Here is a 17,527-nt window from a genome sequence, read left to right as displayed (position 1 = left end):
TAGCTGTATCGCTAGCGGTCACGTAGCACATCATTATATACCAGCTAGCCCAACTTCAGTAACCCTACAAACGTCACTGCTGTTTAGTTTTCTGTCTTCATTTATGCTGGAAGTGATAGCAGAGCTGTACGTTTTAATTTGTTTCCAAAACCCCACAGTAAGGACATGCTATATTGTATTTAGATAGAAGCTAGCGAGCTAACTTCCTGCTAACTTCTAACTCCGTTAAATGTCATAAATTCCGTTTTCATGGATGCCTGGATGTTAAACTCAATTGTTACACCTGCAGAACGCTGATCATTTTATTAAAGATGAAAGACTTTAGACAGTTTTTCAACTCTCAGTAATGCCATAGTGATCGTTTGATATATGGACCTGCAGCAGAGTTTAGGTCCAGACACGGCTAGTGACGTCAGACTGAACAACCGGATGGCAACACGGGAGAGAAAAAGTAACCACAGGAACCCAGAACACACGATTTACTTCAAAATAAAACAAGAAAGTAGACATGGCAACACTAAGCTCACAGACCTAAAACACAACACAAGGAAACAATAAATAATGGCTGCCTTTAACCTAAACTAGATAGGAATAACACATGATCACAAAGCTAACATGAGAAGAATACAAAAATAAACTCAGAGCGTTGGGTCAGAGGCCCAGTCTGTGACAGGTACATTGTCAGTTACATGGCTGTAACACAGTTGGCAGGTTATTCATTTTAGACCCATGTGCTTACATCAAATAATGCTCTTAATGCTCTTAATTAACTGATGTTTAAATAAACTTTCTCTACGATTTTGTAAAAATAATATCTAGAGCAAAGACACATGAACATGTTGATCATACAATTGAAAAGCAAACATCTCTATGTGCGGACAGTAATAGAGAGAAATATTGAACATACTGTATTTTAAAGTCCATCCAATGGAGGAACTGAAACCATTTAGTGTTGATTATATCTCTTTGGGGAAAACTGTTGATTTATATAGTGTCAAATCACAACAATAGTCGCCTCAAGGCACTTTATATTTACGGTAGATCGTACAATAATAGATTCAGAGAAAACCCAACAATCATATGACCCCCTATGAGCAAGCACTTTGGCAACAGTGGGAAGGAAAAACTTCCTTTTAACAGGAAGAAACCTCCAGCAGAACCAGGCTAAGGGAGGGGCGGCCATCTGATGATGATTCCCAAGATATTAGCTAAAAACTTAGAAATGGTCTCAATCAGTTGCGTTCCCTCAGGGCAGGCAAGCCATGTGCTTATGAAATCTATTTGTTTTCTGACAGGAGATTAGCGTGCAAGACAAGTTGTCACTACTCTTAATTATATATAAAGCAATAAATAACCTGCTTCCTGACAATATTCTAAAAATGTTTTCTAAAAGGGAACGGGGATACAATTTGAGGGGGGAATTAAATTTAAAACATCCTCGTATCCGTACAACATTAAAAAGTTTTTGCATCTCTGTGTGTGGAGTGAAGCTGTGGAACAGACTAAGTAAAGATATGAAGCAATGTCCAAGCATGGCGCAGTTTAAAAAGCGGTTTAAGGATATGGTTTTTACAGGGTACAGGGAAAGGTAGAGATTTGATAGGGTGTTCTTGTCTAATATTTTCATGTGTGTGCGGGTGCACGGGTATGTTGGTATGGATATATATATTTTATGTATATATATATGTATATATATATATGTATATATATATATATATATTTTGTAGGTTGTGTATCCTTGAGGTGTTAATGGGTTATTGAAATGTGTTATCGTATGTGTGTATATACGTATGTATGGATAGATAGAAACATATATGTGTATATATTTAAAAAAAAAATACACATAGACATATAATGAAATTGCAAGGAGGTATTTCTGTAGTCTATTGATACTAGATAGTGGAAAAGGGGTGGGATTAAATAAGCTTATGCTTCTTCCTGCTCCTTTTTGAACATGAGAAGTTATTTGGAGTTGTGGTTGCTCGTTTTCCTTTTGTTTGCCTTGTTCATTTGTCTCTTTTAATTCTATTTTTTTATACTTTTTCAACATGTTCAAAATAAAGATTCAATCAATCAATCAATCAATCAACTCTGAGATCAGTTATGAGCTGCACTGTGGGAACACTAAGCACAGCTCCTAACCACCTCAGCCAACAAGTGTGACTTAAGAACTTGTTTAGCACATTAGTAATGAAAGCTTCTGGTCCTGCATGCAGTAACATCCAAGAATAAATCACAAAAATATGAAAACCATTAAATGTTTTTTGAAACAAACATATTTCTTGAACAAAGAAAAGCTCATTAAAGGATGTGTGTCTTAGCTCAAAGATACAGAGCCAAAAGTAACAGATGAATAAGTGATAAAATATCTAAAAGAAAAAAACCTACTGAAAAAAGTGCTACTCCAAGACATAATCCTGTTATCTTTGAAGTTTCTTAGCCTTTAAAAAACATTTTAAAAAGCTGCCAAGTAGTAATGAAAATTTTTGTCCACACGGTGACAGGTGGACATGAACATATGGATCTATGAGCTGATTATGCAGTCTAACATTTGATTGTGGGATCACAATTGACTAATGTCAGTGGTTACATGGCCTGAACTGATATCCCTGCGTTGGTGTTGTCTGAGCAGTCAGTTAGCATTAGCCAAGAAGTTAGCAGACGAACGCCACCTAAATTTAGCTAACGGCAAATCTAACTGGATAATATGTTTATTATATTGTATAAATTAATAAAGGAAAAACACAAAAAAGTGCTTACTGTTTGTTCTAAAAGACAGGTTAATTTATAAAAAAGTCATTTTTCTTTCTCCGCCCCCCTCCACACATTATAAAGCTATGACGTCACAACAGTGTGATTGAGTAGCTGCAATTTTGATCCTGGACCAACATTATTCCAATAACGAAGGAAGAACACCAACAGGGGAATGGCAGATACATCGGGCATATGTAGAAATGCACCATAGCCCAGTGGTGTGCATACACGATGAAGCACTTCAATGTTTACATAAAAAATTTGTCCCCGTAGCTCCAGACAGAAGGTCACAGGTTCAATCCCTGGTTCTTTCAATCCACATGTCAAAGTGTCTATAGGCAAATGTCCATCAGTGCATCCACTGGTGCATGAGCGCATTTGGCCTTGCAGAATTATCCCAAAAGTAAACAGAAAGCACATGCAGAATGTTTAATTAAAAAAATGAATACTATGTAGGAATCTTAAGTTAATCTTTTCTAAACAACGGGTAGAATGAGGATAAAATGGGGAGATCTTTTGGGTGAAACAGATGGTTGAAGTGGTGTTTGAAAGTCATTAAAATACCAGTTTCTCCCTAAAATAATTTTATTTGGTCAGAAGCTTAAGAATAACAGCACTTAATTAAACACCACAAGAAAAATCTTCCAGATATAATGAAATGTGAAAATATGAAACAAGAAGTGCAAATTATGCCTACAAATGACATAAAAATGGGAATTATGTATTTGGTAAAAGCTAACTTTGTTAAAAGAAATTATAAAGTACATAATTACAAATATTGAACCGTTTCCCGTAATTAGCACACATGAGCTCAGAGGTGACACATCTTGTCTAATGTGTGTTTTTATGTCTATAGATAAATATTGCAAAAAATGAAATGAGGACCTTGGGCAAGGTTTAAAAATAGTGGAAAAGTACCAAAATATAGCTGAACCAGAATCACTTATCAGCGACAATGGACTTTTTCACACAATAAATATGATGGATTACATTGTCCTAATATGTCTTCACACAGAGAGAAACACACACTACAACAATGATAATAGGCTGCATGTGTATATTTTAATGTTTTTAATTGAAAACATTTGTACCTGATTGAGGTTGCAGGTGAAGTTGCATCTATGACAATGCTTTTGGATATATAGTTATGTGGTGAAACAAAAAGAAGGAGAAGAAACTTTCAGCTGCTCCCTTATTCACCAGGGCTCACCACAGCTGGTACATCCAAACTGTTTCCTCTTAACTATAGGTTATGTACATGCTTGGCCACTAGGTGTCAGCATTTACAGTAAAACCAAGCTAGATGCCACACCAGAGCGCAGCACTTGGAAGATCATGTAAATGCAGGGCTTTCTATTTTTTCTCATTGTTTGTTATTTGCTGTTATTATCAGATAAAATTCAGTTTATATAGGCCATGTTTGCTGAAACTAAGTTTTTAAAGTCCAGTATTGCCAAAAGTGATGTTTTCAAAAGGAGAAAAGGAGGAAAAATTATTACAGCAGCAGGTAGTCACATATCACAGATCAGATGGTGCACATCTTGCGCTCACGCTGGCCCTGCTAAATGCTTCATTTCTCTGGCTGATTTAAAGCACCTGATTATACTTCTGAACTGATTAAACAGAGAGTCTGAGTACACTGTCAGTATTGTTGTACATCTGCAGAGAGCACAAACCTCCAGGTCATGTGGTTGTGAGAAAGGAAATCCTTTATGTACCCTGTCTGTTGGTTTTACAAGGCTGGCCTCTGTGATTCATTTTTTTTTTTTTTTTAATGTGATCACTATCTAGCAATGTACGATAACCCCTCCACTTAGAATACCTGCCCCTGTGCACAAAGTCTGAAGAGAATGAATGATTGAAAGGATGATGTCATTTTCATAACTTGTGTACCTCATGGGATTCATTCCGAATTACCAAATGAATATGGCATATGTGCCATGTTTGTTTTGGACTTTTTTTGGTGCTCTGTACAACCATTTAAAGAAGCCTAAGCTTAAAAGGTTGTCCATTAGTCGTTTTATGATAAGGCTGAGGATAAGTATTACAATCCTCAGCCATAAATCACAACACAGGAACACCAGTGACACAGACTCTATGCTTGGTGTCAGAGACACTGCTCACAAAAGCGACTTTTACATCTCTGCTTTACACCCTGTACTGATCTCTGTTCCCACAGCAAGTTTAGTTCACACAGGAAAGAAAGTGTGTCATTACAGCTGGATGGTGACACGTCCGTATGTAAATGTTTGCTAAATTTATAGAAAGAGACAGCTTCTTTCACAGTCTCTCGAGACAGGATCTCTGCTGCCTCGCTTTCACCTTCCTCTCAGGCAGAGTCAGGGGTGAACGCCTGTTTGAAGTTCTCCCCCTGGGCTCCGGGGTTCTGTGGGATCCGGGTGCGCTTACACTGTTAGCACGCCTGATATGAGAGCCTGATCAAAGCTGGCTCATTCTGCCTGACCGATTTCCACAGGATTAAGGATTAGGGAGACAGGAAGCTGTGAGAGGCACAGAGACAATCTGGGAGAGACAAAAAGGAATATGGAGAGTGAAAGGGATGGAGGAATGCTGAAGTTTTATAAAACATAAAACCAATGATTGTACACAATAATAATAAAGCAAACATAAAAATATAAAAGGATCTTTCTGCAAAACTTATTTTTAGGATTTAAAAGACATTATAGCAAGTTTAGCCTTACTGGACTTACCTAACTTCATCAAAGATTAAATGTGTCAGTTTGAACTATTTTTTAACCATTTTCTCTTAGCAGTATGATTCAGCTTCCTATATTTCAGGGTGGCAATTTTCTTCGTTTTTAACACTTTTTGACCATCACTCATCTGTTATGTTCACTTATATTTTTATTTTGGGCCACTATTAGTGCTACATACTACTTTAAGTGAACTATTTCCTTTTAAGATGCTCTTTCTTTTTAAGATCTTGTACTCTGCAGTAGCCATGCACACACTAGCTGTTGCAGAAATATCTCCATGGGCATGTTAAATCTTACTTAAAGTGAAGCCCTTATGCTCCATAGCAGCTCCCTATTTTTTATTTGTTATTACTGTTAACTTTTGATGATTCACGGTTCAAAAATAAATCCTCATTTATTTTATAGTGGCTCTTCATCTGGTGTCTGAAACAAGCTGTTTGACCTGCTCTCCCCTAAAGGCCACCCTCCCGTGTGCCACATGTCAGCCATGTGCCTGAGACGACCATATAGAACAGCAGTCCCCAACCCCTGGGCTGCGGACCGGAGTCGTTTGGTACCGGGCCGCGAGAGTTGAAGCTCGGGTGTGAAATTGATGGTTTTCAGGTTTTTTATCGTTGTTTTTTAATTGTTAACTTGGTCTTTTCCCATGTGTTATGAATACATTTTCTTTTTTTTGGTACTGGTTTTATTTTGTTGTTTTTATCCGCGACACCTTAAAGGCCGGTCTGTGAAAATATTGTTGGACATAAACCGGTCTGTGGTGCAAAAAAGGTTGGGGACCGCTGCTATAGAGTCTAGAGCAGTCTGAACTTTTTGGCTAATAGCCTTTTAACCTCTTTATTTTAAACCTTTAGCCATGTTTAGTATGACAGTCCACCACTGTGACGATATAAATGGAAAAGCAAAACACGCTCCCTTTAAGAAGAAAAAGAACCGTTTTGAGTCTAAAAGCAGCAAAAAGATGAAAGCAGTGATATTTTTTTCTTTTTTTTTTAATTAAGAAAATATAGGATGAAAGCCATTATCATTTAATTATATGAACATTACATCCAAACGATTATCTCCAGACTTAATGTAGCTGGAACAGCAGTGTGTTAATCGTGAGGCTTGGTTGTTAACAGTTATGAAAAAACACAGTATGAGACTGTGTGCCGCCAAACACTGGTGCTCTTCAGTCCACAGCGGCTTGTACAACAAGGGGAGACCAAAATAAGATCAGCAAGGTGTTTACTTAAACGAGTCAAGATGTTATGTGAACCAGAGGGAAAAAATGGTGGCAACGGTGCATATCATTTGTGTGTGTGTGTGTGAGTGTGAACGTTTTTGTATTCATATACATCAAAACATGCCTGACGCAAATGTTTCCGTCACACCTGGAGCTTTATCTCCTCTTCTTCAACAGGTATGTCATCACTGGCTTGACATTTGAAGGTGAAATGTCAACAACAGCTACTAAGCCTAAGTGAAAACACTGACTGAGTATAAAGCCAAAACGTCTTATCTGAACAGGCAGGTTGTGTCTGTGCCGTCCTCTGTGCACCAGTGAAGCCGAATCGATGATACGGATAGGGGCTCCCCACTGTGGGCGTTTGTGGTTGTGTGTACCTGACTTAGAGTGTGCTATTATACCCATGTTTTTAGTTTCAGTCACTCATCTATCAGAAAACAGTTCCCTCTGCACAGAAACCGAGATTTGGAAGATTTCTGCCGTAACCTGACAGCTGCTAAAGAGGAAGGAGCAGGGTGTTTAAAGTAAATATTGGTAGACGTTGAATGGGGTAATAAGGATAAGGAGAGACGAGGGGGAAAGTGACAGAGAGAAAGAATGGGAGCAGCACAACACGTGCCTGCCAGCCTGGATTAAAAGGCCCAGATGAAAGGTTGGCGAGAGGCAAAGTTGTTCACCCGCACCAGATGTGCACTTGCTCTGGCCTATAGCCGATTAATTATCTCATTGTTCATGACACCAGGGTTGGTGTCCAGGCAATTGCATTACACTACACACCCTGAGCAACCTGATCTGGGGATTTCTTTCCTGTTGATCGGTCTGATTTGGGTGTGTGCGTGTCTGTGTGAATCTGTGCGTTAGTAATATAAGGGGAGTCTCTTCACACACTAGTGGCATTCGTAATGACAAAGCAATCACACTCCAGCGGTGCAATCGTTACGTCTCTAGGGGTAGACTTGCGTGTGTTCTCCGTGGCCGCAGTCTAGTCAAACACATTTGTTTTATTGTCGTTCTCAGAGATAAACGAAAAGAGGAAGAAACACAGGAAAAGAACAACCCATTCACACCCCGCATGACACGCTGCCTCATTTGCCCAAGCCTCTATCAGTTCTTTGTTATAGCCAATAGCATTAAAGGAAGTGGTCACACTGTCACAGAAACAGTTGGCACGGAAACAGCACATTACACCATCGTCCAATCCCCCTCCCATTCCTTTGTCGTCATTTCTCCCCTCCCTTCCTCTCTTCTTCTGTCCCGTTCCCTCCTCCACCTCCCTCTCTCCCTATCTTGTATGTTTTTTTTCAGTCATCAATGAAATCACAACCAATCCTGCTGCTGCACTGTCAACAAGGAGACAGCTCTTTAAGGGGCAGATCTACTTGCCATATATACTTATAATCTAACCTTCAGGATTGCTTAAATACCAATGTGTGTTTTTCTAGCATAAAGCAAGGATGCTGTGGCTCCCCCATCAAAGCCTGCTTTCTCTCTCTTTCTCTCTCTCGCTCTCTCTCTCTGTTACTCTCATGATTTAATCCTGACCATTTCCCCCTTCTCTCTCTATCCCTGCTGACTCCTCCCTCCATTTCTGCCCTGCGCTCCCTCTCGCTGCCTCTCCGTCTCTGACACACTCAAACACACGCATATACACACCCTCCACCCCCATCGCTGCAGTGTCTCAACTGCCTTGAAGCAAACAAGAGAGGATATAGAACACAGACGTTAATGAGAGCGAGAGAGAGAGAGAGAAAGAGGGCCGCGGGAAGCGAGAGATGTATATGTGAATGTTTCACCCTGTGAACATGAGGAAGGCATGAAGATGGAGCAGCAGGACTAAAGGTGGCTTGTACAGAGCCTTTCTCACCCTGCAAGGGCTTGTCTGCAGTATCCTTTGTAAATGGATGCTGGCTTGTGAACACGGTAAGCCTCGCCACTCTCACAACGCTTCCTATTTCGCTATTTTGGCTTGCTTTGAGACAGGAAGATGATATTTCACTGAAGCCGTTCTGCTGCTGAGGCAGACTGTATTTTCCCATAAAATGCACCAAAGCAAGCAAGCAGCCTGTCCAGTCCCCTCCTCCACCCTGTTAGCTCTGTGCCAGCGGACGCTGCTATCTGTGCTTGCAATTTGACTCATCATCTCTCCAGAGCATCCTCAATTCTTATAGAATGCTTTTATCTGCGTGCAGATAAATTAATTTAATTACTGTATATAGGGCAAGTGGAGGATGGATTAAATGTGTGTGCGTGTGCGAGGCTGTATGTTTGTATGAATGTCTCTATGCTCTGTCCAGGCCATAAGGTGTAATAGAAAGAGGGGAAATGAGCGAAACCGCCATCACACACACACACACAATCAGGTGTTCGGTGCTTACAACTGGCTTTACGAGACACTGAATGTGAACGTGCAGTGTGGGAGTGGGAGGTGTACCATTCCTGTGGAGCTTGGTTCTGCAGACAGTGGGATAGGAAGGCAAAATGTGGCCCGACACTGGCATGGGAACATTGTAGGATTTGCCAGTGTGGAGCTTGCTGTCCCATGAGGTAAATTTACATCAATTAATAATCTGGATGTTGAACAGGGATTTATTTGGTTTGTTTTCTGTCCAGCTGTCTGTGTCTGCCTCATGATTTTAAATCCTGACGGTGAGAAGAGGGAAAGAGGCAGAAAGCAGAGCATGTTCATTACTCAGCAGGCAAAGCAGGGCAATTTCTAACATTTTCTGTCTCAACATTTCACATTTCCAACAGAGCATTACTGTATTTTTATTTATTTATTTATTGTAAGTGGCAGTTGGAATTTTTTGTGTAGCATCAGGAGAGCATGTGTATTTGTGTATATTGTATGTGTGTTTGTGTTACATGCTCGAGAGAGAAAAAGAGAAAGCAAAGCAGGGAGGGGTTGAGGGGCCAGGGGTTTAACGATAGGGAGGCAGATGTGGCAGAGGGGCGGAGGTTGATGCAGCATCGAGCAAGAGAGGGAAAGAAGGAAAGGCAAGATTTCGAACAGAATGGATGGATGAGTGGGACCAAAAGACTGTGTTAATGTCACAGTGGTAGAAAGCCAGCGCTCGTTCTGGGCGAAGACAAAGTGATGGATGTGTCTGTGATAGTTCCACCAGCAAAAGCAGCAGCGCCAGTGAGGCCCTGAGACATCTGTGAAGCAAGGCAAAGATGGTGGAAATTCCACCACGCCTTCTTTCTTCTTCTTTCTTGAGGACCAGTGATCTCAGGATGGCTCAGAAATGGTAGATTGATTAAAATAAGTGGAAGGAAATACTGTCGTACAGCATCTACAAATGCAGATAAACCCATTAGGGGCAGCAGGAAATTCAATCTAGTGTTCCTACGAAACTAAATGCTTTGCATTTTCAGACAAGGCCAGACTTTTAGCACTTTTTCGATGAACGTTCTGTTTGTAAATCACATGCAATCTTCAAGTAGGATATGACTGAAATCAATGTAAAACAAAAGGTATTGATATTAGTCATTTTGCCCACATATGTTTGACTTCAAGGGATCTGACCTGTTGTTTAGAGCTTGTAACAAAAACCTGCAGATGCATCATGATGCTATCTCAAGAGAAGATGCCTGTCTTGGGTGAAAGAAAGAAACTGTGGGCTGTAACATTGCAGCCTGAACCAGGATTTGGTGCAAAACAGTGAACGTTTTGCATTCTCCCTGCATTCTCCCTATATCTCGCATGTTTCAGCTCCAGTCAGCAACGTGCGCTGCTCTAAATACAGATTCATCTCATTTCATTTCAGCTGTGCAGTTTGTTTGTTTTTTCCACTTCTCCCTGCAACATGTTACAAATGTCAGAGGTCACCGATGACCTTGGCTTTAAAATGAGGGATGACAAGGTCCAGTGTGAAGTATAAAGGTTAATCACATGCTTACATAATGGGCCTTCAAGTTTCAGACACAAACACACACACACACACACACATGCACATGCGCGCGCACACTTAAAAATGTCATGATTCCCTCATGCCGATCATTTGGACGTGAGGTCGGAGAAAACAAGTGTATATATATATAAACATATATATATGTATACATATATTTTTTTACCCAGCACGCCCCTGCGGGCGGTTTTAGGCTTGAGGGTCCTGCGCAGTATCTTAGCTGTTCCCAGGACTGCGCTCTTCTGGACAGAGATCTCCGATGTTATTCCCGGGATCTGCTGGAGCCACTCGCCTAGCTTGGGAGTCACCGCACCTAGTGCTCCGATTACCACGGGGACCACCGTTACCTTCACCCTCCACATCCTCTCGAGCTCTTCTCTGAGCCCTTGGTATTTCTCCAGCTTCTCGTGTTCCTTCTTCCTGATATTGCTGTCATTCGGAACCGCTACATCGATCACTACGGCCGTCTTCTTCTGTTTGTCTACCACCACTATGTCCGGTTGGTTAGCCACCACCATTTTGTCCGTCTGTATCTGGAAGTCCCACAGGATCTTAGCTCGGTCATTCTCCACCACCCTTGGGGGCATCTCCCATTTTGACCTCGGGACTTCCAGGTTATACTCGGCACAGATGTTCCTGTACACTATGCCGGCCACTTGGTTATGGCGTTCCATGTATGCCTTGCCTGCTAGCATCTTGCACCCTGCTGTTATGTGCTGGATTGTCTCTGGGGCATCTTTAAATTATATATATATATATATATATATATATATTATATATAATATATATATATATTATATATATATATATATATATATGGCACTGAGGTGCCCCTCTTATCATATTGTACTTTATTTTCTCTGTAGATGATGAGCAGATAGCAAAGGTGTGAATACACACCTCAATAGCAGCTTCTCCGTTAACGTGGCAGTGTGCGGTTACACTGCACTGCTTTTCATATTCAAATAAGAGCAATAGTGTAGCAAACCCTATGCTGAGTTGACCTCCTTCCACCTCTTTTGTTACTTGCTACATCCATTCCACTGGGTGACATAATGGCAGGGGACAGCAGGGACACAGTTGGTTTTAAAGTGACAGTGGCTGTTGAGGTAGTCACTTGCAACACCGAGCAGGCCAGCATCACCGTCCGGTGCACTTTTAGCAATCTTTTTAACCTTGTAGGTGAGCACACCACCAGCTTGGACAATTAAACTCAGCTCTATTACAGTTAAGTACCAAGGGGGCCTGAGCGTAGCTCCCTCAGCAGCCTACTTAATAAAATGATTAATCTAAGGTGTCATTTATTTCCTGGAGGGGGACCAGCAGAATTATCACACAACTCTTACAGCGTTTGTCTTGGTAGTTGTGAGAGTGAACATGAAACCCAATCTTTATGCAGGCACGGTTAAATAAACACTAAGGAAATGCGTGTCCCTAAGGTATGTGTGTGCGTGTATGTGTGTTTGAGCTGCTTTGCCGCTATGTTCAGGCGGGGCACCGCTCTGTTCAGCTGGCTCAGCATTTGTGTTTGTTTTGGGTCTTTAATCCTAGCCAGGTACTGGAACAAAGTGTCATCTCCACACAAACAGCTGTAAGACATGCTTTGGCAGCTCATTTTCAACAGGCAGCCGCTGATTGTAGAAAGGGCTAATAATCGACTTCACAGTAAAGCATCAATGAGGGAAAGCTGTCAGAGGAATCGAACAAAATCTTAGGGTGGGGTTCAGTGAATGAGTAAGCATTAGATTATCTTTGGTGTTATATAAAACAACACCAGCTCAATTCATCCTTCTCTCTCTCTCTCTCTCTCTCTCTCTCTCTCTCTCTCTCGTTGCCCTCCTTTCTAATCTTTGCTGGTAGTCGCATACAGGGGACTGTCTGTTTTCCTGAGGCAGGCCAGCAAGAGGGCCTTGCTTCCAGCACTCAAATCTGAGTGATGAGAGGGCACAAACAGAGCAACTTTGTGTTCCACTGCACACACATAACAGTGGTCATATGACAACAAGGAGGTGGTGGAGAGAGAGGGTGGTGGTGAGCGAGGGCTACGGCCTACAACCGACTGCTGAGGGATGTTGATCTTTAGTGGAAGAAGTGAAAGCTGATATATGCCACATATATATATAGAGAGAGAGAAAAGGAGAGGCAAGCTTTACAGTCTGTACTCTTAATTCAGGCTTTCTGGATCACAGCCACATTTCTTTGTTTTGATGAGGGCGTGCAGGTCGCCTTTTCCAAGAAAACATCTGAAAATGACGTGAGGCTGGTGGTGTATCTCGGTGACTTCTTCTTGCTCCTTGCTGTTTCCATAAAGTTCGGCACTTTCACATAGCCGATGCTCTAGGATCTTTCTTCATGTAAACACACAACATACAGTTAAACTATACTCGTCAAATTGAACTCATTTATTGAAAAACATACTTCATCGTCATCTCCAAGACTTCCGCACCAGAAACCCACTGTAACATCAAAGATAGTTTGTGCCTAATAGTTTAAGTAGCACTTTTTTCCCTTTTCATTTGTCATTGTCCTTTGTGCTTTAATTCTACAGAGCTCATTGGGTGGGTTAATGGCAATTAAAGTGTTGCATCTGCTGCAGTGTAAGATGTTTCTCTTTTTCCTGTTCCCGTTATCAAATCCGTTATCAAATCACTAACAGCAGATAATGCCTGTGGGTTGTAGAAGCCTGAAAGTAGCTGTTACCCGCAATTTCCTTCTGTTAGAGAAGGCGTTTATCTTATCTGTCATGACCCAAATGAATGCTGTGCTGTAGTGAGTGTTTGAATGCAGATTACAGTGTTCATAGCACCAACCTGCATTTGATCTACCTAATACGGTTCAAAAGCCGAAGAATGCCTACTGTATCCAAAGGCATGCATGCGCGCCCCCGTTTGCTTTTATACAGCAGCACGTGCACGCGAGCCTCTAGTGTCCACCTTGTGCCATCTTATCCCTTCACATCACACAGCGTACAGGCTCAGCCTGTGCACAAACATGCCATTGTCATCGCTGGCTGGCCTTGTGATTCAGTGTGACCCGCTGGATTAGAGAAGGGGGAACACAGCCGCTGAGATGAGGAACATTAAACAGAGTATTATCACGGAAAAGCATCTATCATACAGCGACCTCACCCCCACCCTGTCTCCACCCTCTAAATAGCCCACTGTTTTGGGGGAGTGGAGAGAGGAGAACACTGCCCATCATTGTTTTCAGTAATGAATGAGTTGTGTCCTCACATGTGTATACTACGCAGGCATCTTCCTCAGAGGTCTGCGGTGAGGACGTGATGGAAAGTAAGAACGTGAAATGTTAAAGAAACAATTTTGAGGGCTAAATTAAGAGTTTACAATGACCAGACTGAAATATGGAACTTTTTTTTAAAAGAGCATTTAAGGCCATTTTTGATCCACAGTGTTTCAAGAGTGTTTACAGAGGGAACATAAGTGATGTTGGTGATTTTGAGTTCACTTAACTGCAACCACCAGCCAATGGTTGGTCTCCTGACACGTGTTTTTGAAGCAACTGTGCAGTCATTACAGGTTCTCAGAATGCCTCTCCTCAGATGCTTCTCAGACACATGGCTGCAGACTAGACTAGTTATTCTTTGACAGCCCATTCAAATGCCTCTTCAGTGTATATATGTTGTTAACTATCTATCAGCTCTCAGCCTGGATGACAAGGCTTACTGCTTCTTTAGTTTTCAATATAATCCAATCTCCTCTCAAGAACGCTGATGTATAAGAAGTGAGGATTATTAGTGTGTTATTAGAAAAAAATGAGGGTTAAGCCATATGGTTAAATCTAAAGAGGTGCAAACTACTGAATAGAGCTGTGAATGTGACGTAGAGTGGGGCAACCACAAAGCTCTGACTCATCACATAGAACCGGGCCTTCCAGGTTGGAAAACTTTGTTTATTTAATTCCTGTGAGATATGCAAACCAACAGAGTGCCTTTCAGTTATCACGATCGACAAGACACATGGCATGTTTATCTGAAAGCATCACATGGACCACCATAATCTACAGAATCTGTATTAGCAGCTAGCATCAGTTTGCAGCTCAAAGCATGAAACTCACTGTCTGCTTTATGTCGCTCATTCTGCAGCGTTGTGTTGCAGCACAGCCAGTCAATGAACTGAAACATGAAAATCATTCAGTGCAGCGTTCAGATAACCCAGATATTATTTACCAATTCTTTCTGTCCTATTACACGTCGCAGCTCTCTATAAACACACTCTGTGCTTTCATCCTACTTCATCTAGCTGGATTTCTGCCTAGCGTGCCCTGCTTCACATGATAATACTCGCAACAGTGAATAATCTATCAATTAGAGTCAATCTATGTTTGTTTTTTTTTACCCGTGGAAGCAAAGTGACAGCAATTATCTACACAACAAATGCAGTATGGTTAAAAAATCCAGCCTTTTTTATTTGTTTGTTTCCCCACAAGGATTTTTAAGAGATTTAGATTGTCATAGCCACAGTAACCAGTTCCATTTTATCTTGCTGTGTATTAGCTGTTAGATGTAAGATTTCCTGGAAACCTTCCCAGACTGGTAACATCTCCAGCACCCTTTCCAGAAGCTCGAGCAGCACTGATTTAAGACTCCTCTCAGCCCCTGCTCTGCTTCTTGGTAGGAGACCTAAACAAAATGCCACTGGGACAAATGAGAACACACAAACCCAGCAGTACAATTAAATAACATACACAAAAGAAAAATTAAGAGTGGGTTATGTAACTGCTCGTGCTGCTCCAAGCTAATTTGTCAGCAGCGCTGCCTGTAAATGATTACTTTTTTCACAAGGCCCATTTTAGTGTCTTTTTCTTATTTTCTGTGATAAGAAATCCTGGTTATCTGGGTCATAGTTTCCACACTGGAGCCACTCAAGTATATCAAGCTGGTAACGATGATATAAAGGCTGCAGCATCTTTCACAATATATTATTATAACTTAAAAAAGACAGCTACCAACAGGTTATCAGTCACTGAATGAAATGTCTTGTTTTTTGTAAATGTAACTTGAGACAATTCATTCTTAACAACTGTGATTGCCTCGTGCAGCAAAAGCTTCGGTGTCCTTGCTTGTCCTTGTGCAGACACCTACAAGTCCACATTGGAAACTGTTGCAAAACCACTAAAGGCACAATTGGAAACATTACAAATGATGAAATCAGAATTCAGAATGAAAAAACTGCACAAACTGATCAGCAGTAACCGCACAGCACAACTGCATGCAACCACACAAAATGACAGGCGCACTTCATTGCTAAACAAAAGCAAAATAAACAATAAACAGACGATATTATGCAATAACTTGATGAACATAAAACTAATATAAAATGACCTGAAATATCCAAAATAACAAATAAGGAAAACTAAGAAACTATAAAAAAAGAGTTCACTGTCGTCACATCCAGTAAGAACAAACCGATAAATGGGACTTGACCTGCATGAATGTCATGTGACCTGATTTGCGTCCTCACGAACATGCAGTAGTGGCTTTTGCTGACAAAGGGTAGCATTATTTAGATCAAGAGGTTCGGGTGTGGATTTAGAGGGACATGAAACAAAAGTGTCTGAATATTACAGCCTTCTCTCATTTCTTTCAAGAAGGTGACGTTGAGCGAGGCTTTTGTGTTTGAACTCTCTTCACGTTATGAATAGCCAATATGTGGTTTTGGAGACACCTACTGTAGCAGGAATTACCACAAAAGCTGCTTTGTATACTTTGTAAGGCTATCTGTCTATCAGCACACTGCCATGACACCTGACAAGAGTGCATTTGAGTTTAAAATCAATGTCAGTTTTGTAGACGGGTATTTTCTGGCTCACAAAGGGGGTGGAAATACATCAAACGCGCCACTGGTCCCTCCACTTAAGCCTCTCCGCTTATGTCTGCTATATAAACATGTAACATTTGTCAAAGATTAAAGTTTGCAAGTCATTTTGTGGCTAATGTAATAATCTCTAATATTTCTCCATATGGTATCTACTTCACTCACTCGCTTTCTCTGTATCTGAAGCCGGAGCAGCTAAAAGGCAGTTTGAGCTTTCAGACTTCATTTCAGTCATGTGTAGTGCATCAACCACAATGATGTTGTGGTCCAAAGTATTCAGGAAAATACTGTATAAGATGTGAATCACATGCCTTCAATTCAAATTAGTTTTTACCGAGCTAAATATAAAATTCTCATCTTCTTCCAAATAAAAGACTTCCTTATTTCAAGAGTCTTTGCTGTATGAATGTGGATGTGTTTTTTTTTTAATATTTATGGTAGAAGTAACATAAAAACATGAGCACAGCTCCAAATAATATCCATGACTGTGTCAATGCCAGCCTGACAGATGAGGGCATTTTCTTATATATACCTTCATTTAGGAAAGAAAGCTTTTAAACTTATTGCATCATCACCTGTCGGTCAAATTGACTTAAGAAAATCCAGTCTGTACCAAATGGTGTTATTCATAACTTCTTGGAAGTTGCAGTCATCTCAGATTATTCACTACCTCTGTGGTAATCACATGATTGAGCAACTGGCTTTAAGGGCTGATGGTTTTTAAGAATCTCTTACTCAAGAACACCTCAGTTTCGTTTTAGACTGGACTTTTCTATATAAATACGACAATTACTCTGAAGGCAGATGTGAAAAATGACATACTCAAAGGTTTGATCACTGCTTTATATTTAGAGATTAGCTTCTGTTTCATTTCTGAGGTTTCAGATATGACTATAAAAACAGGGGAAAAAAATTCTTTAGCTTGATTCCAGTAAGTTGCTTACTTACCAGTAACTTTTTTTTGTGAGCAGTAAGCAAGCTTTCAGTCAGCAAAACAGATGCCTTTTGGTCAGAACACATAAACAGTCTGTCCTGTTTCAGGAGGCTGGAGTGGTCTACAAACATGCTGTGACTGGTGCTACCTGG

At 40.8% G+C, this 17,527-nt stretch overlaps 1 protein-coding gene across 2 annotated transcripts in view; it reads left to right on the top strand.

Moving 5' to 3' along the window:
* Positions 1-8,279: 8,279 nt before the first annotated feature.
* Positions 8,280-17,527, top strand: part of gnaz (guanine nucleotide binding protein (G protein), alpha z polypeptide) — a 35,392-nt gene continuing 26,144 nt past the window's right edge. The window contains exon 1 of one of the 2 annotated variants that reach the window (XM_005941805.3): positions 8,280-8,619. The gene's annotated coding sequence lies outside the window, so the exon portion shown is untranslated. The other variant, XM_042228475.1, reaches the window with a different exon arrangement.

The sequence above is a fragment of the Haplochromis burtoni genome, unplaced genomic scaffold (assembly GCF_018398535.1).
Source record: "Haplochromis burtoni strain Fernald_Lab_line unplaced genomic scaffold, NCSU_Asbu1 Contig_325, whole genome shotgun sequence".
NCBI lineage: Eukaryota > Metazoa > Chordata > Actinopteri > Cichliformes > Cichlidae > Haplochromis > Haplochromis burtoni.
The sequence above is the reverse complement of the archived record's forward strand: the minus strand, read 5'-3'. Positions and strand labels throughout refer to the sequence as shown.